The sequence below is a fragment of the Myotis daubentonii genome, chromosome 10 (assembly GCF_963259705.1).
Source record: "Myotis daubentonii chromosome 10, mMyoDau2.1, whole genome shotgun sequence".
NCBI classification, from domain to species: domain Eukaryota; kingdom Metazoa; phylum Chordata; class Mammalia; order Chiroptera; family Vespertilionidae; genus Myotis; species Myotis daubentonii.
In genome coordinates, this window is record NC_081849.1 from 44484036 (window position 1) to 44498546 (window position 14511).

A 14511-nucleotide genomic window follows, 5' to 3' on the forward strand; every position below is an offset into this window, starting at 1 on the left:
GCCTGGAAGCTCTGGGTTCTTATGGGGCTCAGCTTGGATGACCTTGAAGTTTTAATTTATGTAGATTATGTCGTTCAAAAGGAACAAACCAAATGAAAGAGAGGGATGATGATGAGGTTACCTTATTGTTGACATATGTCTGTAACTGTAAAATACTGCATCGTAATATGCAGTAATCTATATTTCATAATGGGATTGATATGCCCTTCTATAGGAAGAGCTCAAAAGTCACAGCTATATCAGTTTAAGATTTAACTGAGGATGATAATCTATGAGGCAAAGCCCCCCTCTGCTCCCGAACTCTGTGGTCTAGAACACAGGGTCCTCCCAATCTGTCTCTTACCCAGATGTCGAATTTGCCGAGGTCCAGATGAGCCTCATGGGAGGCCTGTTCCCAGCACTTCTGAGTCAACTCTTCCTTTGCCTGGATTGCAAGTCTCCCGAGTATATTGTGGAGTCAGCTCTTCAGATTCCAAGTCTTCTCTGAGACACTAGTTGCATTTAATCTTTTCTTTTTCCATAGAGTGTAGTTTATGCTTCTGATACAGCAATAGGACACATGCCTTTTAAAAGAGTTATTGTGGCTCGGCTGGCATGGCCCAGTGATTGAGCATTGACCTATGAGCCAGGAAGTCTTGGTTGATTTCCAGTCAGGGCACATACCTGGCTTGCAGGCTCGATCCCCAGTGTGGGGTGTGCAGGAGGCAGCCAGTAAATGATTCTCTCTCATCGTTGATGTTTCTCTCCCTTTCCCTTCCTCTATGAAATCAATAAAAATATATTTTTAAAAAATGAGTCATTGTGTATGTATTTCCTCTCTTGGACTGTAAGCTCTGAGGGTGGACACCCTATTCTTTTCAGCTTGGGATTCACCACACCTAGCATGATACTCAATATTTATTGTTCTCATTGACAAATCTACTGCCAGTTATTACATTGTAGCCTGCAAAAAGGTCATCTGATTGTATTTGTTGGGCAAGGAAGAACTTTAAAATATATTGCTTTTTTTAAAAAATATATTTTATTGATTTTTTTACAGAGAGGAAGGGAGAGGGATAGAGAGTTAGAAACATCGATGAGAGAGAAACATCGATCAGCTGCCTCCTGCACATCCCCCACTGAAGATGTGCCCGCAACCCAGGTACATGCCCTTGACCAGAATCGAACCCGGGACCTTTCAGTCTGCAGGCTGACGCTCTATCCACTGAGCCAAACCGGTTTCGGCTAAAATATATTGCTTTTTATAGCATCGATTTTCCCAGTTTGAAGACTGACAAAGTGAGACAAGGGTGTGCAACTAGGAAATAAGGCCTTTGGTGTGAGGCCTGAAAGGCCTCACATTGGTCAGCACAGTTTTGTGACTACCCCCAGCCTAGCATCTGGCTCTAAGCCTTGTGGGCACAGAATCTAGATTCTCAGCACTTTGAACCTAATACTTAAAGCCAAGATGCTGAGTTGTTAGTTGTCAGTGGAATATAAACAAATAGTCACTGTGAAAATACAGCACCAAACAGTCTAGCCATCATATTCTCTCCGTGTAGGCACATCCTGTGGAAGCCATTCTGTGCAGAAGGCTGCTTCCTAAACAGGGGAGTGAGTTATAAGATTCCCCCGTTGCTGGCATCACGTCATGGTGATCTATGCGCCACTAGAAGCAGGCAGCTGGAGTCTGTGGACCAGCTCACTCTGATTTCTGGGTTGTGTTTGTACCCATTATAAGTTAACTTAATGGACAATCATTTTCCCAAATGTAACCTCCACCTAATAACAGAATCATTGCTTTACATACTTATTAGTATTATTAGATGGACAAAATATTTTACAACCTGATTGTTAAGAGGTAGGTTCAGTTATGTAAGCTCTTTTCTTTGCCAACGGCAGCTAGAGTCCCAAAAAGGGAAGATTAAGTAAGTTACTGGAATATGAAGGGTAGAAAAATTTTCTTTATTACTACCAAACTTAAGAGATAGTTGACTTATTTATTTTGTGACTTGAAGATTGATTTTTTTTCCCTTGGTCGAAGACAAGAAACAATTCATAACTCTCCTAGTCTTTCCTTAAACCCTTGCTGTAGGGGAAAATTAAGCTTTCAAAGATGCCAGCAACCCAAATACCCAAGGACTTGCCTTGGCAGAATGTGTACTTCTCTCTAAAGCCTTATCAGAACTCTGGATAAGCCTTCCCAGATGTTGCATACCAACAAAGAATTCCTGTTTAGAGATTTCCACATTTTCTGTGCCCTAGGTCTTTCCTGCAATATCCTCACTTGCCAGCCTGCCACCTCAATTTCTCCACATGGCAGAACTTAGAAAATTGATAAAGTAGGCTTAGAGCTGGCGTTCATCAAATGTTATTAAATAATTGACGAAAAGTGTGCTTTTGCCCTGGCCAATGTTGCCAGGTGGTTAGAGCTTTGGCTGGTGCTCCAAAAGGTCATGGGTTCGACTCCTGGTCAAGGGCATGTACCTGGGTTGCAGGTTCAATCTCAGGCCCATGTGGGAGGCAACCAGTGGATATGTCTCTCTCACATTGATTTTTTTTTTCTCTCTCTCCCTGCCTCCTCCTCCCTCCCTTCCATCCACTCTCTAAAGCTCAATGGAAAAATATCCTCAGATGAAGATTAAAAAAGAAGTGTGCCTTTAACATCATGTTTCTCCTTTTCTATGCCATTTTCCCCCTGCAGGAACCCTCTTCTCTATAGTCTCAGGTCTTGGCCGCTCCTCTCCAAGGCCTCTTCTTACAGTGCATCACACATTATTGTGGGTGGGGCTTTCAACAGATGCTGGGCCTGGATGGAGGTGACTGACTTGATAGTCTCTAATTAACATGTATACGGAAGCTCTTATCGATTTACAGATTTGCCCTCTAGCTGTTCATGGAAAAATTAAAAATATTGAGGGACTTGTGGAGATGTGCCTGCCTAGCCCAAACAAATGAATTTTTACTGATGGGATTTCAGGTACTCTAGAAGATATTTTTGAATATGGGTATAATGATTATTTTGTCTTTTGCTTGCCCAACATCCAGGGCCAGGGCTAGGGGTGAGTGAGGAGCCTAGGGCACACCATTTGAGGAGGGGCTTTCTCTCAAAATTAACTCTACATGAGCCAGAAAATGAATGTCTCTTTAAATATTGCCCCTTTGGGGCTTCCCTGACCTCTTGTCCTAACCTTGCAGAATCCATTTCCCTTTCTGTTAATCATATTTTCATTTTCCTTTGAGAAACACCCTTGCACAATCTCAGTCCCTGTGATCCAGGTAGAAGTGTCAGCACTGCTGTGGTTTCAGGAATAGACCCATGACTTAGGCCTAACCAATCAAAGCACAGAACCTTATTCACAGTGATTGGTTCGGTGATGACATGTGACCTAAGCTAGGAAAATAGGAATCTTTCCTGGAACAACCCAGAAAGAAACACACTCTTAGGGAGGGTTGGTGAGCTGCTAGAACACAAACCTGTAGCTGAGAAAGAAGCCACCTCAAGAGAAAGGAGAGCAAAGAGATGGGAGGAGAAGGGTTATTGAAGTTGTTGGAACTCCTTGCTGGTAGACTTGGAAATTAACTTCTTGTCCCAGATAACTTCTTTTCCTGTTGCTTTTTTTCTTTATGGAAAATGAACCAAGAGAACCCCCACAACCCTGCCAAACTGTGAAACTGAGAAAGGTATAGTAAAGAAACCCAGGCCATTAACCTGGTTTTACCCAATTTCTAGGATTCCTGCCAATACAGAACAGGAAGCAAAACCAAACAACCTTTGCCACCCACCTGTACCCAAAAAAAGTCCTGATGGGAAAATAGACCAGACACTGGCAGTATTGGAGGCTGGGTTAGGTGATGATGTCAGGAATGACAATAAAGAATTTAAAAACCAGGCATGCCTTAAAGAACTGAACTCTGTCACTAGAAATTCAAGAGACGTTTCAAATGGAAGAGTTGTGTGTATGTGTGTGAGATAAGTGAATAATATTTTTAAAAGTCACTGACTAGAGGTGAAAGGCAGCACTTCTAGGAATTGGATGTGAGCAAGTAAGCCCTGTCCTCTTTATCTTGTCTCTGACTCTCTCCGAGTCACAAAGTCTTTGTTAATTTTGGAAACTCTTTTTTTTTTTCTCCTGGGGTCCTGGCTGGGGCTATGAACTGACTAACCACTAGAAGCCTGGACGTGGCCCAAGACACACCTGCTGGCCTCAAGGGAGGTCACTTAGCTGTGATGTTATCAAAGAACATGACGTTCAAAATAGTTTGAAGAGATGGAGAAACATGTTAGTAAGTTGATTCAACTTTCGACTGTGGGTGACAGTTACTGTTCGTACTGGAAGTATTATTGGTAAAGGCAATTCCAGCATCCTGCCAATCTGTGCCTAGTGCCAGTAAAGGATGGTGAGTTATCTTTTCACATACAAAGGAGAAGACCAAAAAAAAAAAATAGACTGAATGTAGCTTCATCCATTGGCCTGTTCACCTTCCATCAGAATTAGAAATGAGATGAGTATAAAGCAGGTCATAGGAGGAAAACAGAAGAATAAGAATAATGAATGTATTTTTCTGCATATTTTTGACTGTAAAGATCAATTACTTGCTAAATTATTTTTCTGCCTTAAAGATAATTATTAAAGTTTTTCTATCAGACTGGTAGGGAAATACCAAATACAAGAGATTTATTTTCACAGATTAGTTGTCAAATAATTCATTTAACAACTACAGATTACTTTAAGTTATGTAAAACTTCATTTTAAATAATTAATTAAAGTATTTTAAAAACTGATGCACAAGTATAAAATTCAAGATAAGAAGGTGGTACATTAAAAAGCATTTTCTCCCAGACACTGAGTTCTCCTGACTGGAGGCAACCATGTTAATGATTTGCTAAGCTCCTTACATAGATGAACTATGCATATAAAAGCAAGTATACTTATTCTTAAAAATACAAGTGGGAGACCCTGCCTGTGTGACTCAGTGGTTGAGCATCAACCTATGAACCAGGAGGTCAGTTTGATCCCAGTCAGGGCACATGTCTGGGTTTCGAGCTTGGTCCCCAGTGGTGGGTGTGCAGGAGGCAGCCGAACAATGATTCTCTCTCATCATTGATGTTTCCATCTCTCCCTCTCCCTCTCTGAAATCAATAAAAATATATATATATATTTTTAAATATATTTGTATTGATTTCAGAGAGAGGAAGAGAGAGATAGAAACATCAATGATGAGAGAGAATCATTGATTGGCTACCTCCTGCATGCCCCCACACTGGGGATCCAGCCCTCAATCCAGGCATGTGCCTTTGACTGGAATTGAACCTGGGACCCTTCAGTCCGCAGGCCAACACTCCATCCACTGAGCCAAACCAGCTAAGGCAATAAAAATATTTTTAAAAAATACAGGTGGGAGTTGGTAAAGTGTAAAGGGTAATGATGTATAATGATGAAGATAGATTTGACTTTGAGTGGTGAATACATAATGCAATATAGAGATGATGTATTATCAAATTGTATACTTGAAACCTCTAATTTTATTAACCAATGTCACCCCAATAAATTTAGTATAAAAACATTTAAGCCATGCCCCCCGCAAATACAAATGGCAGGCTACTAGTCACATTCTTGTGTATTTTGCTTTTTTCACGTAGCAATGAAACTTTGAGAGCATTCAGAATAGAGCAGTGAAGGAAGTCCTGTTTAAAATTACACTCATGCACGCTTAGCCCCCTTCACTTGCTTCGCCTTCCACTTTATTTCCCCAGTTCTCGTGACTTTCTAACACACTGTAATGGAATTATTTCTTATATTTATGACTTGTCTTTCCTCCTGGATTGTAAGACTCATGAGGATAAATAATTTTTGTGTAACTTGTGATCTGTTGTATATATAACATCTGGAATGGTGACTGGCATATGATAGTGTCTCAATAAAGGCATAATGAAATGGCCTATATTTATTTCCTGTGTTTAAACCTACTCCTGTACAATTAAAAAATAGTTTAAAAATGACAAAACTTACAGTAACACCAAGTGATGTATAATCACTGAATTTTTATAGTTTTTTGAAAATGCTGTCACTATTGCTTATTTCCCCCCCCCCCACCCCCAATTAAGTAAGTAACTCTTCTAAAACACATTTCATTCTGGTAAGAAAACCTCAAACTGTTATTATGGGCAGTTATAAAACATTGCGTGTGTTTCTTCAAGTATTGTTTGAAATATTCCAACAAATATTGTTGAATGAATGAGTGAGTGGTTTGAAGAGAACGCGATGGACTGACAGAAGCCCATAAAAGAGGTTCTGTAGAAATGTAGGATCTTTGAAACCATTCATGTAAAAGATAATTGATGAGATTACACCTGTGCTTCTCCAACTAAAGTGGAATGTTCAAGTAACCACCTCTACTGATTGCCGGCCATTTTTTTTTGTGATAGAATTATTCAGAAAAGGCCAAATGCCTCCAGCTACTTTATCTCTTGCTATTCCCAGGCTGCTGTTTTTTTCCAGCTGCCCTTTTTACTATAACCTTTTCACTTAATTACTTCTTTTTCAACTCCATATCTCCCACGCCTGCAATAGCATTTGTGAAAATGGAGATCCTGTGCCTTTTTTTTTTTTTTTTGGAACTGTCTCTGCAGCGCGATATTGCATAGTAAGTCCCAGGAGTTAGCAATTGTAAGCAGGCTGTGGAAGGAGATCGGCCTTCGTTATATACAAGGGAGTAGAGACAGTTCAGAGTTAAAATAGTTCTGAACCAGGGTTTTTAGTAATTCACATTTGAATGACATCAAAAACTTATTACCTACCTCTCCACTGCCCCCAAACATTCTTTCCCTGGTCGTCTTACTCATGTATAAAATCTCTCACACATTCACTGCTTTACAAAATGCAAAAAAGCACAAATAGCCACTAGCCCAATCAAATCAGGGCCCAGTAGTGTAAGCCATTTATTTTGTTTTCCTCCTCTTCCTTTTTGTAATGATAAAAATATTTTCTACTTAACACCAATTGAAAGCACATGTCCACAACCCTTTTTCCTGCAATTATTATATAAGAACGCAGAAGACTGTTCTGAGGAATCAAAACTGTCACAGTGGCTTTCCCAATGTGAAGAGAGAAGTCTTTACAAAATGCAAAAAAGCACACGTTAGGAATATTCCCAAATAGCCACTAGCCCAATCAAATCAGATATTTAAAAGGGCCCAGTAGAGTAAGCCATTTATTTTGTTTTCCTCCTCTTCCTTTTTGTAATGATAAAAATATTTTCTACTTAACACCAATTGAAAGCACATGTCCACGTGTGCTTAACTCTGAACTGAAATCCAGGGCCATTCATAACTTAATGGCTATTCCCCCAAGAAAATAATGAATAAACGAGGTAAATGTTTTAAATTAGCACTATGCATTTAAATAGAGAAAAGAAGTTTATCAGTTCTCACCAAAATTTACTTACTAGAAATAAAAGTTTATTAATTAATTAATTTAATTATTTATTTACTTAGGTGGGGTTGACATCTACTAACCCTGGTGCCCCCGCCTCCTTTTCAAAGAGTAAAGCCTCATTGGGTCAGAGGGAAGGAACTTAGTAAAGAACCCTTAAGAAACCCAGGCTGATTCAGTCAAGTTCATTGATTTCAATTATAAGGGTGCCTGTAAGACCCTCACTCAGGAATGTTTTAGTTAATGCTAAGAAGTCCACTTTTCAGGCTACTAGACCTGGAAGGAACAAATAGAGACAGGAAAACTCCAAATGGCAGCCCAAGGACTCCAAGTACCAGTGTCTGGGATAATTTATTGCAAGGGCCAAACATCCAGGAAATGCAGGGGAATTCTCATGTATGGCATCATATAACTTACCTTCATGTTGATAACCCTATTATGACCAGACAATTTATGTTTTGTCTACTCCAATAATACAAGAAATGGTATAAAAAACCATTTATGGCATTTCTATCCAAAATGATTGTATTGAAAAATTTGAAGTCAGTTTTTGATATTGACCTGACCTCCTTCTTCCTTAGGCACCACTCACATGGTTACCACATCCCCCTTTTCAGAACTGACAATGGCGCACTTTCATGTCAAACATCTCGTTTCAGATCATTACCTTTTGTCCATACAACTCACTGACCTTGTTTATCCCTCTCTCGCTAGTTTTTAATTTCATCTAGTCCCCTGCCCTTGTTGTTAATCTTTTATATTCATTTCTTGCTCTTCCTTCCTCAATCTTTTCACTTCCCTTCTTACCCAGCTTCGATTTCCTGTATACAACTATGACCATTTTCTTGCAAATGCTTCTTGATTTGCTTGACCATCGTTGTCCAATTTCCTTGCTTGGCAAATCTCAACCCTGGTTTCCCTCAACTAACTGTCCACTTTGCACCTCCATTCAAGCAGCTAAATGTTGCTGGAGAAAAATCAAACAATTGTTTTGGCTAGAATCATTCCAAAACCATGACCACACATGGCAAAGGCACACCACACCAAGTGCCATCCTTCAGTACCTGCCATGCATAGTCAATTCTCTTTGAAATTACTCCTTTAACCTTTCTCTCCTTCCTTTCCACTCACTCACATGTTATGATCGCACCACTATTTCATTTTCCTGCCCCTAGTTCTAAGATGCCACCGTATTCGTTCTCACATTCTGCCAAGTCTCTTTGCCCCTATGGAAGGCCATTGCCTCCAGATATACTCTGGATCCTGCCCTATGCTGCCTTCATAAAGGCTTCCCTCCTGCACTACCCTCTTTCTTTCCCAGTTACTAGTTTATTCCTTTCCACCAGGTCATATCCGACAGCATTTAGGTAATTTGTTCCTGTTGTAGGACGTTTGCACAGTGCAGTGGCTCTGCTTGGGCTTTTGCTCAGACCTACCAAACTGCTTCATTTATTCTGGTTTCAGCTTAACTTTCCCTCTAGTCTTTAATGACCTTCTTAGCTCAAATGATCTCGCCCACCTTTCAGGCAGTCACTGGATATCATATCACATGATTTTGTGTTCTTCATGGTACATATTATAGGAGAGTATCTTTTTATAAATTGATATGTTTATATATTTCTTTTCCCACTGGAGTGTAAGCTTCGTGAGGGCAGGGACTGTCTTGTTTTAATTCTGTGTTACTATACTACAACAGGACAGTGCATGGCATACAATAGGAGCTCAATCCTGACTAATTGATTATTTAAAGGTAATAACTTCAATAGTTTGGAAGACATTATTCACCAGCAATGCAGAATAAAAGATGCATTATTGCATTCACTCCTTCAAACACACCTATTTCTGTAAGGCCAGTGAATAACAATAATACCAACGTGCTATTAGTAAAAATTCTTACTTAGAACTTTTACATGCCAGACACTCTTCTGAACACTTTCCAAATATTGACTTATTTCAACCTCACAACAACCCCCTGGTGCAGGTACAACTGTAACCCCATTTTACAAATTGCACAGAGTGTACCAGTACAATTAGGTGCTCCTGAAACCCAGATTTCCTGTTGCTTCAGTGAGAAAACGATAGCGCATTGTCAATTCAACGTGAATCTTTCATAGCAGCACATGTGTAGGTGGTACTTTCCACAAAAGGAACAACCATTTAGTAATGCATTTACTAGAACGCATTAGGAAATCTCTTAGCTACCCCTGATCATGGATTCACTGTATGCTAGGAGCTGTGTTGGGCACTGTGAGAGATACTACAGAAGAATAAGACAGGGTCCTTTCTAGCAAGACAGGGTTAATCTCCTTAGTAAGTCTAAGAAGGACCATACATGTACAAAGAACTGCATGGTATCATTAAATAAAAATGAATAAATAGATTGATAATATATTTATACTTTTGCTTGCATACTTCTAATATTTACATGATAATATGCTTTCTATTTTGAAGACATGGAAAATAATGAATCAGATATGTGGATAAAGGCCATGTCACCACACCTTGGCACCTAGCTTTCAAAATCTTGGGATATGTGAAGGGTGTTGGACCCAAGCAAGAATACCCATATTTAGACATCAGGTAGTCTCCCCTTTCCGAACTGCAAGCATCAGTTGGGCTGCCCAGGTCAGATGCCATTTGTCTTGGTACTGCATTAAGAGCCTTTTTAATCCACTTTTTCAGGACTTCATGTACTAGTAAACATAAAAGCATTAGTTTAGAAGAGTTGGCTACATACCACTAGTTGAAATAAAATGACTTAAAACTCATAAAAGATAAATTAAGAACAAATATAGACAGTGTATCTTAATTCAGTAATAGCTCCAGCATGGGTTGGAGGATACTCAGCCTATTTCACTAAAGAAACAGGCACACCCTTAGGCAGCAATGACTAAGGGGACATATGTCTTCATTCTGTTTTTACATCACAGAATGGCCCACACCCTCCGGAGCTGGCCTGGGCACATCTTATTTCAGAGATGATTGCCGGGAATTCCTGGTTTGTGTCTATAATTTCTCAGAGTCTCTAAAATAACTTTCTATGTCAACTACACAGACTGTACCAACTCTGTTTCAATTCTATAGCTACAGATATTCCTGGTGTTTATTGCACAGATCTGCAAATGCTAGGAATTTATGATGTGCAGTTTTTACACAGAAGTACAGTGGGGCCTTTACTTATGAGTGTCCCGACTAACGAGTTTTTTGAGATTCCAGCTGTCTCTCGGCCGATTTTTTTTGCATTGAGTTGACAGAGTAATTTGAGTTAATGAGCTCCTTAACGAGCTCCTTAAGGAGCTCGGTCTCAGAACGAATTGAGCTCGTAAGTCAAGGCCCCACTGTATTTACTAATACTGTCTATAAAAAATGCTTTAGGCTTTGCATCACCTCTGACCATCTTTTACCAAAAGCCTCCATAGCTAGACTGTGTGGAATTTTAGGATTCTCTGGTGTAGTAGGTTGAATTGTATCCTCCCTGCAAAAGATATATCCCCATATTTGTCCCCAGTACCTGTGAATGTGACCTTCTTTGGGAATAGAGTCTTTGAAAGATGGAATTAGTTAAGAATCTTGAGATGAGACCATCCTGTCCAATAACTCATGTTCTTATAAGAGAAAGAAAAAAGAGATTTGAGACACAGACGCAGAGAGAAGGCCAAGAGAAGACAGACACAGACACTGGGTGATGCAGTCCCAAGCCAAGTAACACCAAGGTTGCTGGCAGCCACCATGAGTTGGGAGAGAGGCAAGAACAGATTCTCCCTCAGAGCCTGCAGAGCGAACCAACCCTGCCAACTTCTTCACTTGGGACTTAGGCCTGGAGAACGATGACAGAATGAATGTCTGTTGTTCTAAGCCACCAGTTTTGTGGTAATCTGGTATAGTAGTCCTAGGGAACTAATACACTTGGTTTTAGGTGGACAAATAATATATTCAGGCTTGAGTAATGCTCTGAAGGTCCTCACCTATTACTCATTATTGCCTTCTTTGTGGTTGTTTCCTGTCTTATATATCATCAAATAACCACTTTGTCTGTTAACATCTGGGTTAAGGACTATTTCCCCCAACCTTTACAATAAATACAACTCCAAACCAATAACAATCACCCAACCAACTAAACAAAAAGAAATCTGTATGTCTGTGGTTTGGCTTTCTATGTATTTCATGTGTATTATTATACAATTCCAACGATCATAATTTCATTAATTTAAAATTTTGGTGAACCAAGTCTTTCTTCTGGTAGAATTTTAATCAAAATACTACAGAGAGATACGTACTTAGCAACATGACACAGACACTTAAGATTGTCACTTGCACATTATGGGTTTTCAGGACACAGAGAGCAAATCATGTTGGGCCAGAGTGGCTGAAGGTGCCCCACTGTGCTCATCCTTCTGCAGGGCCTGTCTGGGAGCCAATCTGGTGGGGAAGTAATTTCCTGGACATTGTTTCTCAGAGTGTATCAGAGATTCTCCACATCTTTCCCTTGCCAGCTGTAGTCATAACTATATGTTGTGTTCTCTGATCACTCAATAGTCTTAATAGTTCCTAAAGGTAAAAGCTCGTACTTATTTAGTTAATAATCACAGTGGGTGAGCACCAATTGTATTTGTGCTATTTATAAAAGGGACAATCTAATCTGAGGTTCTTAACCAGGAGTCTGTGATTGCAAGTTCATAGAAAAAATTTCTTATTTTTATTAAACTTAAACTAAAACTTAGGATTTTTTTCAATTATGAATGTTGGTTCTGTCCAGGTTCTCCAGCCAGGTTCAGTCACCAGGTTCTAGTCAGGTTCTCTTGCCATGTTCTATCCAGGTTCTGTAGCCAGGTTCTGTCTCTAGGTTCTTCAGCCAGGTTCTCTCGCTAGGTTCTGTCTCTAGGTTCTGTGGCCAGTTTCTGTCCAGGATCTTTTGCCATGTTCTCTCGCTAGGTTCTGTCTCTAGGTTCTGTCTCCAGTTTCTGTCCAGGATCTTTTGCCATGTTCTCTCCAGCGAAGTTCTTCTGTCTCTAGGTTCTGTGTAGGTTCTGTGTCTAGGTTCTGTGTCCTGTTGTCTTGTTACATCTGTATTTATACCAGTTGATTCCAATCCTATCAATCTCTATTCCAAAGGTTAGGGCGTTTCTTATCTCCATTCCAGGGAGTAAAGATTATGTAGCTTAAGCATGATTGTTCGTCGTTAAAGTGATTAATTACCTGCCTGGCACTTAGTTAAGGGGTTTTATTCCCTCCCTAACTTCAGGGGAAAATCCCTACCTGAGGAAACAACCTTTCTCAGAGAGGTGACGTTGGTTAAAACACATAGTGCCAAGAAGGTGAGCAAACATATTAAGAACAGTATGCCATATATGCCAGGTCCCTTGAAACAGCAAGGACGGACCGGGTCCCGGCACCCTTCCTCCAAGACCTCTTTGATCATTTAATCAACAGTAGCCTCCTTTTCTGAACTCCTATATAATTTGTTCAACTCCTTGCCCACTGCCATACTGGAAAGTTTTCTTAGCAGGCTTGGTTCGACAGCTAAGACATAGATAACCCTTTGAGTAAATCAATCACATTTTACTTATGTTAAGTGTATAGTACGGAGTGTAGTTAGTAAAATGAAAGTAAGATCAGCATCATCTTCCAGTACAAAGATGCAAGCTTCTTAGTGCCCCATTGAACCAGGGATTCCACAGTTGTGAGTGCAGATTGCAAGTCTTTCTAGAAGTGTCATAAGCCCCTTTCCATGCCAGGTGTTCTGCATAATGCTATTCAGTCTGGGTACGTCTGATACTCCTCACTTGGTCCAGGTGGACCTCATCAAGCTCAGCATTATATATAATGCAAATATGATTACGGCAGTACATGCAGCCTTCATCCATTACCCTCAGACTCATGAACCAGCTGTATTCCTGGACTCAGGGTTATAAAAGTAGACTAAGTGTCATTTCCCCAGAGTTCTTTGGATTCTTTCTAAGAAGCTCTGAGATCACTGAAGGGCATATTCTAGAAGACTTAGAGTATTTAAAAGTTATATAGCCTTGTAATATTCATTTGTATGATATTGTCCCTCCTAGATTATACATTTGTTGAAAGAAGGAATCCTATACAATAAAAGGCTAATATGCAAATTGTCCCCTCGGGAGTTCGACTGCTCACTATGATGTGCACTGATCACCAGAGGGCGGCACGGAACCAAGGAAGGCTCCTGCCGGCTCTGATCACTGGCCAGGCCTAGGGACCTTACTGTGCATGAATTTCTTGCACTGGGCCTCTCGTTGCATTATATTTATTTGTGTTTCTTTCATGGGCCTAGCACAAACCCTTGTGTATGTGTGCCCTGATTTTTGTTTATTAAGAAATGAATCTTCATTTTTGTCCAAAACATGAATACCTACTTCTTCCACCTTCCCTATTTTCTGGAAACTTTTACTCGCCTTTCAAAAAGCTTAGATTATTTATCACTTTTTTGGTGACATTTTCCTCACATTCTCCAAGAAGTTAGTCACTTCACCCTCATATCCCCAATAGCAACTTGCACATAGTTCTATAAGTACTGTTTCTACTGTGTTGTAATAATATATCCTCCACTAGACTGAGTTTATCTAAGGTTTGAGCTATGATTGGTTCATTTTTTTGTGTTCCTTTCAAGTAGCTAAAGCTATAGTATGTTTATAATAAATGTTTATTAAAGGAATGGATCCTAAGCCCTAACATGCCCCTGAGTGCACAGCACTATAATGGAACCCATGGGTGAATGCAGTTAGCAGGTCCTCTCATGCAGAAAAGCAACCTAACACATTAGGTACAAATATGGCCTCCTGAACTAGATTGCGTGGGTTGAATCCCAGGTCTGTTACTTATTAGCTGTGTGAGCTATGTCAAGTTACTCAGATTCTCTGTGCCTCAGCTTCTTTGTTTGTAAATGGAATATTAATAGTACCTACCTCATTGAAATGTTGTTAGTATTAAGTGAGATTATATTTGTAAGGATCTTAGAGCAATGCCTGGCTCATAATAGGTTCTTAGTGAATATTAACTATTATGACTAGAAAAGTTTTTAATTCATTGTTAGGGAAAAGGAAAAGAATGGAATGAGCTATTTTGCCCTATT